The 14,166-nt window shown below is 42.7% G+C and overlaps 2 protein-coding genes across 5 annotated transcripts in view; one reads left to right on the top strand and one right to left on the bottom strand.

The window, feature by feature from the left end:
• Window positions 1-14,166, bottom strand: part of Cmss1 (cms1 ribosomal small subunit homolog) — a 296,653-nt gene that overhangs the window by 40,541 nt on the left and 241,946 nt on the right. Inside the window, exon 1 of one of the 3 annotated variants that reach the window (XM_040750631.1) lies at window positions 13,680-13,797. The exons of 1 other annotated variant lie outside the window; for it this stretch is intronic. The gene's annotated coding sequence lies outside the window, so the exon portion shown is untranslated. Of the gene's footprint in view, window positions 1-8,125; window positions 8,210-13,679; window positions 13,798-14,166 lie in introns of those variants that run through there. One more of the 3 variants, XM_040750630.1, reaches the window with a different exon arrangement.
• Filip1l (filamin A interacting protein 1 like) overlaps window positions 13,919-14,166 on the top strand; it is a 234,968-nt gene continuing 234,720 nt past the window's right edge. The window contains exon 1 of one of the 2 annotated variants that reach the window (XM_040750627.1): window positions 13,919-14,099. The gene's annotated coding sequence lies outside the window, so the exon portion shown is untranslated. The remainder of the gene's footprint in view (window positions 14,100-14,166) is intronic. The other variant, XM_021231009.2, reaches the window with a different exon arrangement.

The raw sequence follows: 14,166 nt of genomic DNA, 5'->3' as shown, positions 1-14,166 counted from the left end.
ACATCAAGATGCATTAAGACTAAGGACCTGCCCTTGTAGTTCGGCTGGGCAAGGCAATCCAGAGTGAGGAAAAAGTTCCTAAGAGCCAGCCAAAGCATTAGGGACAGGTCCTGCTCCCATTGTTAGGAGTCTCACAAGTAGACCAACCTACACAACTGCAACATACATGTAGAGGGCTTCGGTCAGTCCCACGCAGGCTCCCTAGTTGTTGGTTCAGACTCTGTGAGTTCCTATGAGCCAGGTTAGTTGATTCTGTGGGTTTTCTTCTAATATCCTTGACTCCTCTGGCACCTACAATCTTTTGTCCCTTTAAGGTGAAAGATAAGTTATTGTACCTGGCCCCTCCCACCACAAAGAAAGAAGCACAATGTTTAGGGGGCCTATTTGGATTCTGGGACCAGCATATTCCTCACTTGGGAGTGTTACTCCAGCCCAGATACCAACCCACTCGGAAAGCTGCTAGTTTATGTTGGAGCCTGGACCAGGAGAAGACACTTTAACAGGTCCAGGCTGCTCTACCACTTGGACCATATGATCCAGCAGACCCAATGGTACTTGAGGTGTCAGTGGCAGATAGGGATGCTATTTGGAGCCTTTGGCAGGCCCCTATAGGTGAATCACAGAGTCCTTTGGGATTCTGTAGCAAGACTCTATCAACATCTACAGACAACTCTTCACTCTTTGAGAAAAAGCTCTTGATCTGATATTAGGCCTCAGTGGAAACAGAACATTTGACAGTGGGCCATCAAGTTACAGGTGACCTGAGATGATTAATATGAGCTGGGTGTTATCTGACCCAATAAACCATAAAGTAGGATGTCACAGCAACACTCCATTATTAAATGTATGAACATGATCAGGCCCAAGCAGGATCAGAAGGCACAAGCAATTTACATGAAGTTGTTCAAATACCCATTGTTTCTACTCCCCTTACCATGCCCTCTGCTGCTAAGCATGCACCTATAGCCTAATGGGTATGTCCTGTGACCAGCTGACTGAGGAAGGGAAGACTAGGGCCTGGTTTACTGATGGTTCTGCAGAAGTGAACAGTGGCGGCATCATGATTTCTTTGTGGGGCAGCCCTGAAAGGCACTGGTAAAGGGAAATTTTCACAGAGGGCGGAACTTCAGGCAGTACACAGTCATAAGTTTTTCTTGAAAGGAGAAATGGCCAGATATGTGACTGTTAACTGATTTATGGGCTGTAGCCCAAAGCACTGACTGGATAGTCAGGGATTTGGAAGGAGAAGGATTGCAAAGTTGGTGAGAAAGACATCAGGGGAAGTATGTGGATAGCTCTTTGCAAGTGAAGATACTTGTGTCATATGTAAATGCTCATCAAAAGGTGACTTCAGCTAAGGAGGAATTCAATAATCAAATAGATAGAGTGACCCAGCCATCCCTGTCTTTACCCAATGGGCCCATGGGTTATGGTGGCAGAGATGAAGGTTATGCATGGGCTCAACAACATGAACTTCCAGTCACCAAAGCCGACCTGGCTACAGCTGCTGCAGAATGCCAGATCTGCCAACAGCAGAGATCAACACTGAGCCCCAGATAAGGAACCATTCCCTGGGGGTGACCAGCCAGCAACCTGGTGGCAGGGTGACAACACTGAACCACTTCCTCTGAGGAAAAGACAACAGTTTGTTCTTATTGGAGTAGATACTCATTATGGTTATGGATTTTCCTTTTCTGCTCATCATGCTTCTGCCAAATCTACCATGGGTGTACTTACAGAAAGTCTTATCTATCATCATGGTATTCCGCATAGTATTGCTTCTGATCAAGGAACTCACTTCACAGCCAAATAAGTGAGACAGTGCCCACAATCAGGGAATATCAGGGAATCCACCAGTCTTAACATGTTCCCAGCCATCCTGAAGCAGTTTGCATGACAGAAAGATGAACAGTTTTTCAAAGACACAGTTCAGTACCAGTTAGATGGCGGCAGCCGGGAGGGCTGGGGCAGCGTTCTCCAGGGTTCTCAATCAGCATCTAGTATACGGTAATGTTTCCTCCTATAGCTAGGATTCACAGGTCCAACAGTCAAGGAGTGGAAGAGGGAATAGTTCCACTTATCATCACACCTAGCAACCCACTATAAATTTTTTTACTTTCTCCTCTGTAACCTTAAATCCTGTTAGCCTAGAAGTTTTTGGTTCCAGAAGGGGAATAATCTTGCCAGGAGTCACAACAATCATTGCAGTGAACTGGAAGCTTAGACTTCTGCCTTGGCCACTCTGGGCTTCTGGTGCCCTTAAGTCAACAGGCTATGACAGGAATAACAGTGTTGTGTTAAGAGAGTTAATGATCCAGATTATGAAGGAGAGTTTGGATGGCTTCTCTACAATGGAGGTAAGAAGGATTACGTCTGGAATGCAGGCAATTCTGTACGGCATCTCTTGGTGTTACTGTGTCCTGAGATTAAAGTCCATGGGAAACTAGATACCGTTAATCCAGGCAGGATGACAAAGGGCACAGACTCTTTAGGTTGCTCTTTCAGGAAAAGAACCAAGCTGCTGAGGTGCTTGCTGAAGGTGGAGGAAATACTCGATGTGTAGTAGAGAAAGGTAGTCATAAATACCAGCTAAGGCCATGTGAATAATTGTAGAACTGAGGGTTATAACTGACATGAGTGCTTCTGTCATATTTTGTTATGAATATATCTATAAAGATACTGATTTCATTCCTCAATTTCTTTATCATGTAATGTAACATAAATTAAGAGAATACCAGTGGTTATCATATTTAAATTTTAAGATATCAAAAACTTTTCTCTCAAGTGACACTGTCACCTATTCTAAAACTTATAATGCATTTGCAGTTGTACAAAGGACAGTTATGTTATGTGTAATTGTGACCTGGTTAACTATATAATGAACTTGTGACTGTATGTGGGATAGTCATATCATATTAGGTGTAACTTTTACCTGGTTGTTGTTTTCAACTGGAAATTAAGCATGACATAAGGAGATATGATTGTGTGTCAAGTTGTCAAGCTGTGGACTTGTTATGGGTATTCTTGGCTGTCAACTCAACTACACCTGGAATTAACTAAAACCCAAGCAGCTGGGCACACTTGTGAGGATTTTTTTTCCTACTTAAATCATTTGAAGTGGGAAGATTCACTTTTGACCTGGATCTTTTGAGGTGGAAAATCCACTTTTAATCTGGGCCACACCTTCTGGTGGTATAGGGAATGGGAGAAGGAAGTTTTTGCTCTTTGCCTGATTGTGCTCACTCTCTCTGGCAAGTTCCCTCCTTCACTGGAGTTAGAGTCTACTTGCTTGGGATTCCTGTGTATACTCAAGTCCAGCTTGTTGGGGAAGTCTTATGCTAATAAAGCACTGTCTGGCCAATAGGAATCTAGATAGGTGGGGCTAGGAATCCAGGAGGATTCTGGGTAGGAGAAACACAGGAGAGTCAACATGTGACGCCATGGGAGTAGGACACCGGGAACTATTCTCCGGTAAGAAACATACTTAGATTAACAATTATGGGGTAATTACTTAAGGCAGAGCTAGCCAGTAAGAGACAAACAAGGCCAACAGCTTCATAATGAATATAGCCTCCTGTGTGTTTATTTGGGACTCATGCGGATCTAGAACCAGGCTGGCGCGGCAGAGCCCAGGCGACTGGCGGGGGATATACCAAATCGGCAAGCAAGGAAAAAGCTTCTCTTAACATAATGGTTGTCAGGAGTGGGATTGAATTTCCACGCAAAACAACAAAAGCTTTAAAGGAATTTTAGAAACAGAAGAACGGAGAGAAGCATAGATTTTGGTAGCAGCATTTTCTCAGGTGTGCTCTGTTTTGCTAGCAACAAGCCGAGATTCACGTGGCTCGCTTACCGGAGTCTTCCTGACTCGGCATAAAAAGAAAAAGAAAAAAAAAAAACCAACAAGGTTGTTTTAAGAGACTCTGCTAACAATTAAAAGGTGTGTACGTACAGCTGGAAGTGGCAGCTTTTGCTGGATGTCAGCATGGACTGAGGCGGTAAGCTGCAGTCATGCTTACGCCCGCCATCTTGACGGAAAAACCGGCAGTTTAAAACAGCCACAGTTTTACAGATAAGACACGTGGCCAGAAAAACATAAAGATTTACAGTAAAGTCAGACTTGGATGAACAAAACCTTTAAAGGTTTACAGTGTGTTTAAAAATATACGTGAGATTGAGAGAGAAAATGAAACTGCAAAGTGGTAAATAAATACAAAAGCTGGCGTTGTGGTGGCGCACGCCGGTAGGAATTGCTCCAGAGGCAGAGGCAGGCGGATTTCCAAAGAGACACCCTGTCTCAGAGAAAAAGAAATAAAAGTGAAAGAAATAAAGTAATAATAAATAAATAAGCCACGTAAAGATGGAAAATACACAGAGAGTCTGGATATTGTACGCTATTGTGTTTTTCAATTTTTTAATTGCTCAGGAAGGAACAGCTGCTAAAGTACACTTGATTATAAATGCTGCTAAATTAATCCAACTTCTATCTTTTGAAAATGACTTGACTTCAAAATTTAAGTATAAGGATATGTTACTCGGAAAAGGAGTTTTTGCTTATGTTTCTACAGAAAATGAAAAGCTGAGAATTCCTTCCAGGCTTCTGTGGTTTCACGAACCAAGACCCCCGGAAGCAGTGGACCAGGTGTTCCAACGACTGAGACAGTTAAGATGATGGAGCTTTACAGACCCCGAAAATACGGACTTATACAGGTTTCTGAGTTTTGTCATGATCCCCATGGTATAAACAGCGCCCCCTTCCAGCAGGAAGCAGTTTGGAATGAGCGACGTCCCAATTCCCATCTTGTTTATAAAACTTTGTTTTCATTTAAATGGGATTGTTTATAATTGGCTAGTGATCACAGCCAATCTCTTTTAATGGTAAAAAGGGGAATTATGGTATGGGTATTGTTTTTCATTTATTGAGACAAAATCAAGGTCAATTTTGTGATGCTTATATTTCTCCTCTTGATTAAGTATTGTGCTTATAATGATCTTTTACAACGTAATGCATAATTAAATACAGATTATAGATAGTTACTTATAATAGAATTTCTAGTTACATAAGTTAGGTTTCTAGATATACAGAAATATATTTGAGATGGACAGTCTTCAAACCTCTCAAAGACCTTCAGAACATGGCATTTAAAATGGTTTAGGGTTTTTCTTGACAATGAGAAATGTCTGCTCCTGGCAGCACCAATTACGTCTGAGAGGAAGATGGGCATCGAAGAAACTCGTTATAAAGTTTGCTTTCAACATGGCAAGATTAGCCATTTGGGCAAGAACTGCTCTTGCCTGTACTTCTTGACTGTTGTTGTATCATCTGGACATGCAGGACCCACAGGAAAGTGACTACTGAACTCAGTCTTACAGGGTTCCTGCTTGATGAAGAGTCTACGAGACTTTCTGCAGGACAAAGAAAAATGACTGACAGACTGCCAACGCAGATGGACAGTTTGAAATCTCCTGCTTTGCTGAGAAGTGTTCCAGACACATTGTGGCCTATGGGCTGAAGATGGATGCCCCAACGTTACAGAGGAACTTCGGGTGACTGTCCAGGCAGTAAGATGTCTCTGTCAATCCTAGTGTTTATATATTATCCTTCTGTGGTCTTTGATGGAGTTGAAGACAGATAGTTATAATTATAGTTTTCTTTAGTTATGATAAAAGATAAGCTACATATAGGACTTTGGACTCACAAGGATGGGATGGATGATATTTTCTTTAAATCTTGCTAAAATATTGTAACTATGTTCTTACTTGATAACTGTTCTGTTATATACAATTTGACTGTGTTAAAGTTAAGACCTTTCTTTTTGTTTAAACAGAAAAGAGGAGATGTTGGGGAAGTCTTATGCTAATAAAGCACTGTCTGGCCAATAGGAATCTAGATAGGTGGGGCTAGGAATCCAGGAGGATTCTGGGTAGGAGAAACACAGGAGAGTCAACATGTGACGCCATGGGAGTAGGACACCGGGAACTATTCTCCGGTAAGAAACATACTTAGATTAACAATTATGGGGTAATTACTTAAGGCAGAGCTAGCCAGTAAGAGACAAACAAGGCCAACAGCTTCATAATGAATATAGCCTCCTGTGTGTTTATTTGGGACTCATGCGGATCTAGAACCAGGCTGGCGCGGCAGAGCCCAGGCGACTGGCGGGGGGATATACCAAATCGGCAAGCAAGGAAAAAGCTTCTCTTAACACAGCTGAGACATCCAGGCTCACAGACTGAACTACTACTTAGTTTTTTGACTTTTTGTTCATAGACACAGCCCATAAATCACTCTAAAATATTCCCCCCCCCTCTCTCCCTCCCTCCCTCCCTACTCTTGAGAACCCTGATGAATATGCTCACCTTGTTAGACTTTTACCATAGGTACTTCATAAAACCTTTATTCAAAGGTTCTAATTCCCTCACCCTATATTGTGATTCTTCATTTCCTTTGTGATGATTCTTTAAAAAACTAGCCAATGTCAAAAGATTATGAGATAGGGCTCTACCCAGGGTGAGGAAAGACTCAGTCACTTGCAGCCCCAGGGCTTGCCAGCTGGCTGGGGGGTCTTGGTGCACACTTTCTGAAAAAACAAAAAACAAAAAACTATTGCTTTGCTGAGCTGCTTTTACTGTGTGCATTCCTTTGTACGACAGTGAGATCATTCCTAGCAGGAGCTGCAGGCTTCCCATGATTTGGCTTCCATTTATTCCTTCAATTTCTACTCTCTGATCTGTGCCCTAAAGTGTTGCAGTCACAATGACCTCCTTTGATGCCTCAGGGCCTTACAGTTCTGCCTGGAAGGATCTTCCTTCTTAGCTTCTATGTAACACTAGTTTTATAAATTTTCCTTCTTCAGAAAGGTCCCAGGCAACTGTAGCAGGCATCTCCCTACCTTGACTCTCTCTTTTAACATAGCATTATCACTATTTGTAATTATCTGATTACTGGTTAGTGTTTTTTTCTTTTGAGACAGTCTTTGGTAGCCCAGTCTGGTCTTGAACTTGCTATGTTGCTGAGGATGACCTTGAACTTCTGATCCTCCTCATGAATGCTGGTATTAGACTGTACCACCACACCCAGTTATATGTTATTCGGGGTTTACCCCAAAGCCTGTTCCATGTTAAAAAAGCATTCTACCAACTGAGCTACAGTTTACAGCCCAGTTATTTTATTTCATTCCACTGACAGATTTCAAATCCCATAATGGCAAGGATGGATACTGCCTACTTAAAACACATTTTTACAGTTCAGGACAGTGTCTACACACAATAAAAAACTATTGAATAGATGATTAATATAATTGCAAACAATACATTTATAAGACAAAAGAGCATCTTTTTATTGTGTTTTGGCTACCATAAACACTATTATACTACTGTAAACCTTGAATTTCTATGAGACTTTGTTCATGGATTCATTTTAACTAGGACCACCCTGACTGACTTGTGAGGCAGACAGAACAGAGACCTGACTTATGGCTACAATTAGGGCATTTCAAAAGGAGTGCTTTAAAAGACCAGGTTTGGCACACAATACATTTTGAATGGGGACAGGGCAGTGCTTTCTTATTTAAAGACATTTGTGGTTGAAAGCAGAGTTGCTATTATGTGTGTGGCTTGGTGTTCCTGAACTTGGGGAAAATTATAAAGAACCTTAAAGTCCAGCACCAGAACACCAAGAATAAGGAGCACAATGGACCCCTGGGAGTCTTGTGAGGTCACTCTAAGAGAACACCCTTGTTGTTCTGTCATGGGGCTCTGCCTCGTGCAGTTGCCCATAAGCTCTGCGGTACCCTGATGCCAGGTCTGCCTCTCAATCCTGCCCAGTGGCTACAACAGAAGACTTTGGTTTGGGCCCAGTGAAAGCAAACCTGGCAGGTTGCCAGGAACCCAGCCACCAGGTCTGAAATCATTTGGGTGTCCACTGGAGGGTCTCTGGAGTGCACCATGAGGTCTGAAATCATTTGGGTGTTCACTGGAGGGTCTCTGGAGTGCACCATGAGGTCTGAAATCATTTGGGTGTCCACTGGAGGGCCTCTGGAGTGCACCATGAGGTCTGGGGTTGACAAGAAGCAGCCTTTCTCCAGTCACCTTCTGATGTGCTCAGTCTTTCCCCCTTGCTTACCTCAGTGGATGTGATTATTAAGCTCCCCACTTTTTAGCTGCTGCTTGACATCAGGCTACCTGGGGTCTCCCTGTGGTGTTGAACTACCCCACTTGTAATGAATGTGAGGGGTCTCTCTTCTTGGGTCAGTCTCACTCCTTGTTCTCACAGAGGCTGGCCCTTATGACTTCAGAATCCTTCAGTAACTACAGATTTCTAGTCAGGGGGTGCTGTGACGAGTGGTAATGAAGATGGCTATACAATTTTCATGAGGAAAACAAAAGGCTAGAATTAGATGAAGACTGAGTTCCTTTTCAGGGGAAATATTCCAGAGTCCCAGAAAAAGTTCCTGGAGTTTCAATTTAAGGTTTCCCCGATCCCAGCTCCCAGACTAACTTCCTGTGAAAATGCCTCTGGTGGCTCTCCATTGGATGCACACAGTACAGGAGACTTCATGCTTAATTCTGCAAGTCCAGACAAGATTCTACTTTACCTGGCTGTGGCCCTGTCCTTGAGGCAAGAGAGCAGTTTGCTATTGCTGAAGCCATCTACGATTCCCTGCCAAGGTGTCTGTTCTCACTCCGTGTCCTCTGCCTACCTCCTGGCAGAAACCTGTTCCTCCTCTCAGGGTGCTCAGTTCAAATATTTACACCCCATTCCTTGAAGCCTCCAGACTTTCACCTCTAAAAGGTTCTATCAGCATTGTTCAGCTCCCAAACTGAAAGGCACAGCCCCATTAAAACCTGAAATTTGTATGACTGCCCCTTACTAGATGACATTCACAATGGACAAGACAACTTTTTATTTTGTCTTTATAGTACCAATACCCAGTACAATTCCTCACAATGTGTTATGGGAAGTCAGCAAGTTTCTGTGAACTGAATTAAACAGATGCTTACTGATATGCATACCTGTCTTTTCTGTCAATGGGAGTTAAGGCAAGCATTAAGGAGTTAGGGTTTCTATTGCTGTGAAGAGACAGTATGACCACAGCAACTCTTATCTTTATAAGAGCTGAAAGACATTTAATTGGGTGGCTTACCCTTTCAGAGGTTTAGTCCATTGTCATCATGGTGCAACATGGTGGTGTGTGGGCAGACATGGTGCTGAAGATGCTGAGAGTCTTACATCTTGACACACAGGCAAAAGGAAGTGGTTTGTGTGTCACACTGAGCAAAGATTGAGCATAGGAGACCTCAAAGCCTGACCCCACAGTGATGAACTTCCTCCAATAAGGCCATACCTACTCCAACAAGGCCACACCTCCTAATAGTGCCACTTCTTATGGGCTTATGGAGCCAATTATATTCAAACATTACAGCCGGGCTTGATCTGAAAATTTGAAAAGTGTCAGTTGACTCAGCTCAGTTAAGAAGGAAAACAAGATTAGCAAGAGATAGCATTTTAAAAGGACGAGAGAGGATAAATACAACTCACATACTTTTGCATTCACATGCTGGTTCACTTTGAAAATCTGCTAGAATTTCTCCTAGCCCCCTTCCCCCTAACTTTCAAAGGCCCATTGGAAGGGTATGGGTGTAGATGGGAAAGAGTGTCGTGGTGACACAAATGAATGAGGCCACGGAGTGATGGCGGCCATGCTAAGAGAAGAGCATTGCACAACGACACCGACCTAGGTCACTCGAGGCATGTCTGAGAGCTGAAGCAGTTGCCACCTGGTATCTTGGCATTCTAGAAGAACATGGAGAAAGTGCCCAGGGAAATCTGAGAGTGCAGATTATTGGCAACAACACTTTTCAGAGGTCAAGTACGTACAAATCTTGCTCATCAAAAATAACCTACCCCCAAACCAAAAACCAACCAACCAAACAACCAACCAAACAAACAAAAACCAAGAACTTAGCCTGTTATTATCATTTTTCACCTCAGAAAATGTGAATTCTAAAATATTCATCATTGCAAAATACTGCTTCAGGCACATGTTGAAGGGCCAGAGACTCGCTCACCCTAGCAGACTCATCTTCTTGGTGATACTGTTCTATTACATGGATTATCCACACTTTTATTTTCACATTTGTCTTTGATTCTACAATAAGAAGAGGGTCATGAATGAAATTTAAATCTGTAACTTTTACTGGTAATAAACTGTCTGCTAGAAAGGCTTAAAATAGTACAGTTTTTTTATTCTTCACTTTCTAGGTCACCAAGATGCTGTTCAACAACCACCTTTTATCAGTCCCAGATCCACACAGATAGGGGACAAGTGTGCAACATATCCTGTCCCAAGAAAATTACTCAAAGCTTTCCTTTCTAACCCTGGAGTTGCTACCTCATCATCTGCTACTCATGGAGGCGGTCTGTGATGCTCCATCATTCATTCATTCATTCGTTTGCACTAACTGCTGGGGGCTGGGGAGGAGCAACTGCACTCCAGGAATCTCCCTCTTAGTTTGGTAAAGACAAGTATGCTGGCCACTGCACTACGTCGGAACTGAGGAAAACATTATTAGGCTTTGGGAGAACAATGGAGGACATATAATTACTCTGGGATGCAGAGGGAACAGTGGAAAAGATGAGATCTAGGATACAAATTAGGAGAAATTAGACATTGGGGGGGGTGCAGGAACTGTTTCCAGTGTCCTGTGATCCAAGTCTACCAGGAATAAACTTTTCACAATTCACAGAAAGAAAAAAAAAAAACAAAACCATGTATCCATCTATTAGTTTAAAGTTCACTGTACCAGAACCAGCTCCAGACCTTTACAGTAGTGACCACTTGTACAAGTCTAGCAAAAGTAGCAGAGGGGTTTGTCATGAATCATTCTAAATCATCGACTCACCGACTTGACAAGTATCAGTGCTAATGGAAGTAGGATAATCATTTCCAGTGCAAAAGTGCCACAGAAAAGGACAAAGCGCAGGTGAATAAGTCCCCCGAAGACTACAAACACCTTTTCCTCGACTCTTGCTTCTTGGTCAGCTGTGAGTAGGTGGAAGCATGTCTTCAGAGAATCCAGCCTGCTGTGTACATGTGAGTGCCCAGTCCCTTCTGCTGTCCATCAATTAGCCCCGTGCGAATGTTCATTTTCAGCAGCTACTGTGATATGGAGGTTACATGAAGGGCCTGGAGTACCTGGCCTTAATCTCAAGTTTCAAAATGGAATTAAAGTACACATGCCAATTCTATGCTTAAACCCGAGATGAGGATTTAGGATTACCACATTTTAGAAGGTATACAAGAAGTGGCAACTTAGTGCTTGGATAAAGGCTCAGCTGATCCTATACAGGTGGATGAGAAACAAGTAACACCATGAATGGTGACTAATTCACAAGCGACTTGTACGTGTCAAGCCGGATTACAGTTTTAATTACCACTGAACCTGTTCTGCATGCAGTGGGTGGCATTATGTATAATTACACCTGTGTGCACCCATCCTCACGATGACTGTTCAGGACTCTGTTACCATTTGGAATGAGATTCTGTTCTAATGAAATACCACTCCACTTCTTGCTCCTCTCCAGTAGTTAGCTGCCCATTTTACTTTCTGTTTCTGTCAACCTGACAATTCTAGACAACTCACAAAATTCCATCCTATTTGAAGCTAGCTTATTTCACTGAAAATAAGGCCTCTTTGGTTCATCTGGGTTGTAGCCTTGACTGGACTCTCCTTTATTGATCCAGAGTAATTCTGTATTGTATGTATCTATAACATTTGCTTATCCAGCTACCTGGGGAACACTTGGATTGTATCTGCCCTTTGGATCAAAAAAATGTACTTTTATTTAAGCTATATGTCAAAGTTTTGTAACTTCAATACACATTTAATATAAAAATTTACTCTCTCTCTCTCTCTCTCCTCTCTCTCTCTCTCTCTCTCTCCCTCCCTCCCTCCCTCCCTCCCTCCCTCCCTCCCTCCCTCCCTCCCTCCCTCCCTCCCTCCCTCCCTCCCTCCCTCCCTCCCTCCCTCCCTCCCTCTCTCTCTCTCTCTCTCTCTCTCTCTCTCTCTCTCTCTCTCTCTCTCCTGGTTTTTTTGAGACAAGGTTTCTCTGTATTGCTTTGGAGCCTGTCCTGGAGCTTGCTCTGTAGACCATGTTGGCTTGAAACTCACAGAGATTCACCTTAGGTATTTCATATTTTTTGTTAATTTGTTGAAATTCACTAGACATTTCACAATTATAGCACAATTCAATTTGAACTAGATATAATAATTAATTGCATCCTGTAATCATAGACCAAAAGATAGTATAAAGAATACCATCAAGGCTTTCATGATGATTTGAATGGGACTAATGGATTAGAAATAAATCAAGTTAATTTACTGATTTTGATTGTTATGCTGTGATTACATAGGATTGTATACTTGTCTTCCAAAATAACCACACTGAAGTATATAAGTCAATTCAGGAAACAATGTACACATGCAATACCACAGGGAAGATGCAAATATAAAATGTGAAAAGGCAGAGAATTAGTGTATATTATATATGCTACTTTCTGTGTATTAATTGAAAATAAAGGGAATGGGGCTGGTGAGATGGCTCAGGGAGTAAAGGCATTGAATTTGATCCTTCAAACCTACATGGCAGCAGGAGAAATGGCTTTTTACAAGTTGTCCTCCGAGTTACACTTATACGTGTGCATACACCCACACACCACACACACACACACACACACACACACACACACTGACATCACACATGTACACACCATACACTCAACCCCCACCCCATGCAACTCCCCCAAAACAAAGAATATGGTTTCCTTAGAGGGATTCACATCCAATTTTGAATTTCCAGTGTAGTCAGTCTATCATCTATGGTTATCTTTTACTTTCTCATTTGAGTATTAGAAATAAGGCTCATTTAAAAGAATGCCATGAGCACTAAATAAGATCATGCACAAGCTCAATTTCAGGCAGCTGGCAGCCACCGAGGTAGAGGATCTGATATCTAGTTGGTGCTACAATGAATATTTGTCAAACAAATGAACAGGCCCTTCCATCTAACCCCCATGCGTATAAGTCATATCTCCTAGAGAAACTTAAATTGAGCCTTTTAATTTTAGAACTCTAAAATACAAAGTTCCAGTAACACCTGAATAATATATAACAATAAAAATCTTCTATACATTTGGGTGTAGCTGCAGAGTTTTCATAGCAATTTGCCCCCTGTCTTCTGTAACACTAAATGGAATGGGCAGGCATTCAAATTAAAGAGCAACACAGCGTTAATAATAGTGAGTGTCTGCACAAAGGGCCTTGGGTTATGGCTGTCGAATAAGGGTCATGGCTTTGTTACTCAAATCTCAAACAAAGGCTACATCAGTTCACAGCTGCAGGATACAAAATGAGGGGCAACTTAATGTCTATCTGGCACACTGCTGTTTATAGCTCACAGTGGATTTGAGGCTGCAACATGACAGGGAAGGGGACCTAGGCTATGCGCAGCAGTTTCTCCCCTCATTCAGGATGTGCACACAAATCTGAAACGACCCAGGAGGAGGTTTCAGAGACGATTGCCAGTGAGTGTTGTCGTCTAATCTGGAGAGCAGCTGCTGGGCACAGGCATGTAAATACGCAAACACCAACATTCAAACACGCTCAAGAGCCTATACCTGCCTTTACTTGTCTGTGTGGGCAGAGGGTTGCTGCCGTTAGGGTCGCCTAGTCTTGCAGTTCAGTTTGGCTAGACCCTTTCTTTCTTTCTTCAGTGGAGACTGGCAAAGCTGTGGGGTGAGCGTTTCAGCAAGGTCGGCTGTCTTCAGAGTATGAAGGGCATTGCCCAGCAAGGAAAGAGGGTTATATTTAGTGCTTGGGCCCAGTCTGCGCTGGGCTCTCTGCTGCATCCCCTTTGCAGAACTGTCACTGGTCCCTCGTTGCAAACTGTCAGTGACTTTGAAGCCCATAAAACAAAAACTGAGAGGGTGCCCAAAAAGAAAAGAAAACGTTGTTGGGTGTTGTGGTTCTGCTACTGGATCCTGACAGGGATCAGAAGAGAGATCTGCCAGGAGTGACCAAGCACAGGCACCTGCACGGTAAGCTAAGTGTCCTTGCCCTGGTTGAGAAGGGCGTTGGGATGTTTCTGCATTATCTGTGAGCTGG

Source organism: Mesocricetus auratus, unplaced genomic scaffold (genome assembly GCF_017639785.1).
Source record: "Mesocricetus auratus isolate SY011 unplaced genomic scaffold, BCM_Maur_2.0 Super-Scaffold_100008, whole genome shotgun sequence".
In the NCBI taxonomy this organism is placed as follows: domain Eukaryota; kingdom Metazoa; phylum Chordata; class Mammalia; order Rodentia; family Cricetidae; genus Mesocricetus; species Mesocricetus auratus.
Note: the sequence above shows the minus strand (reverse complement) of the source record. Positions and strands in the feature narration are given on the sequence as shown.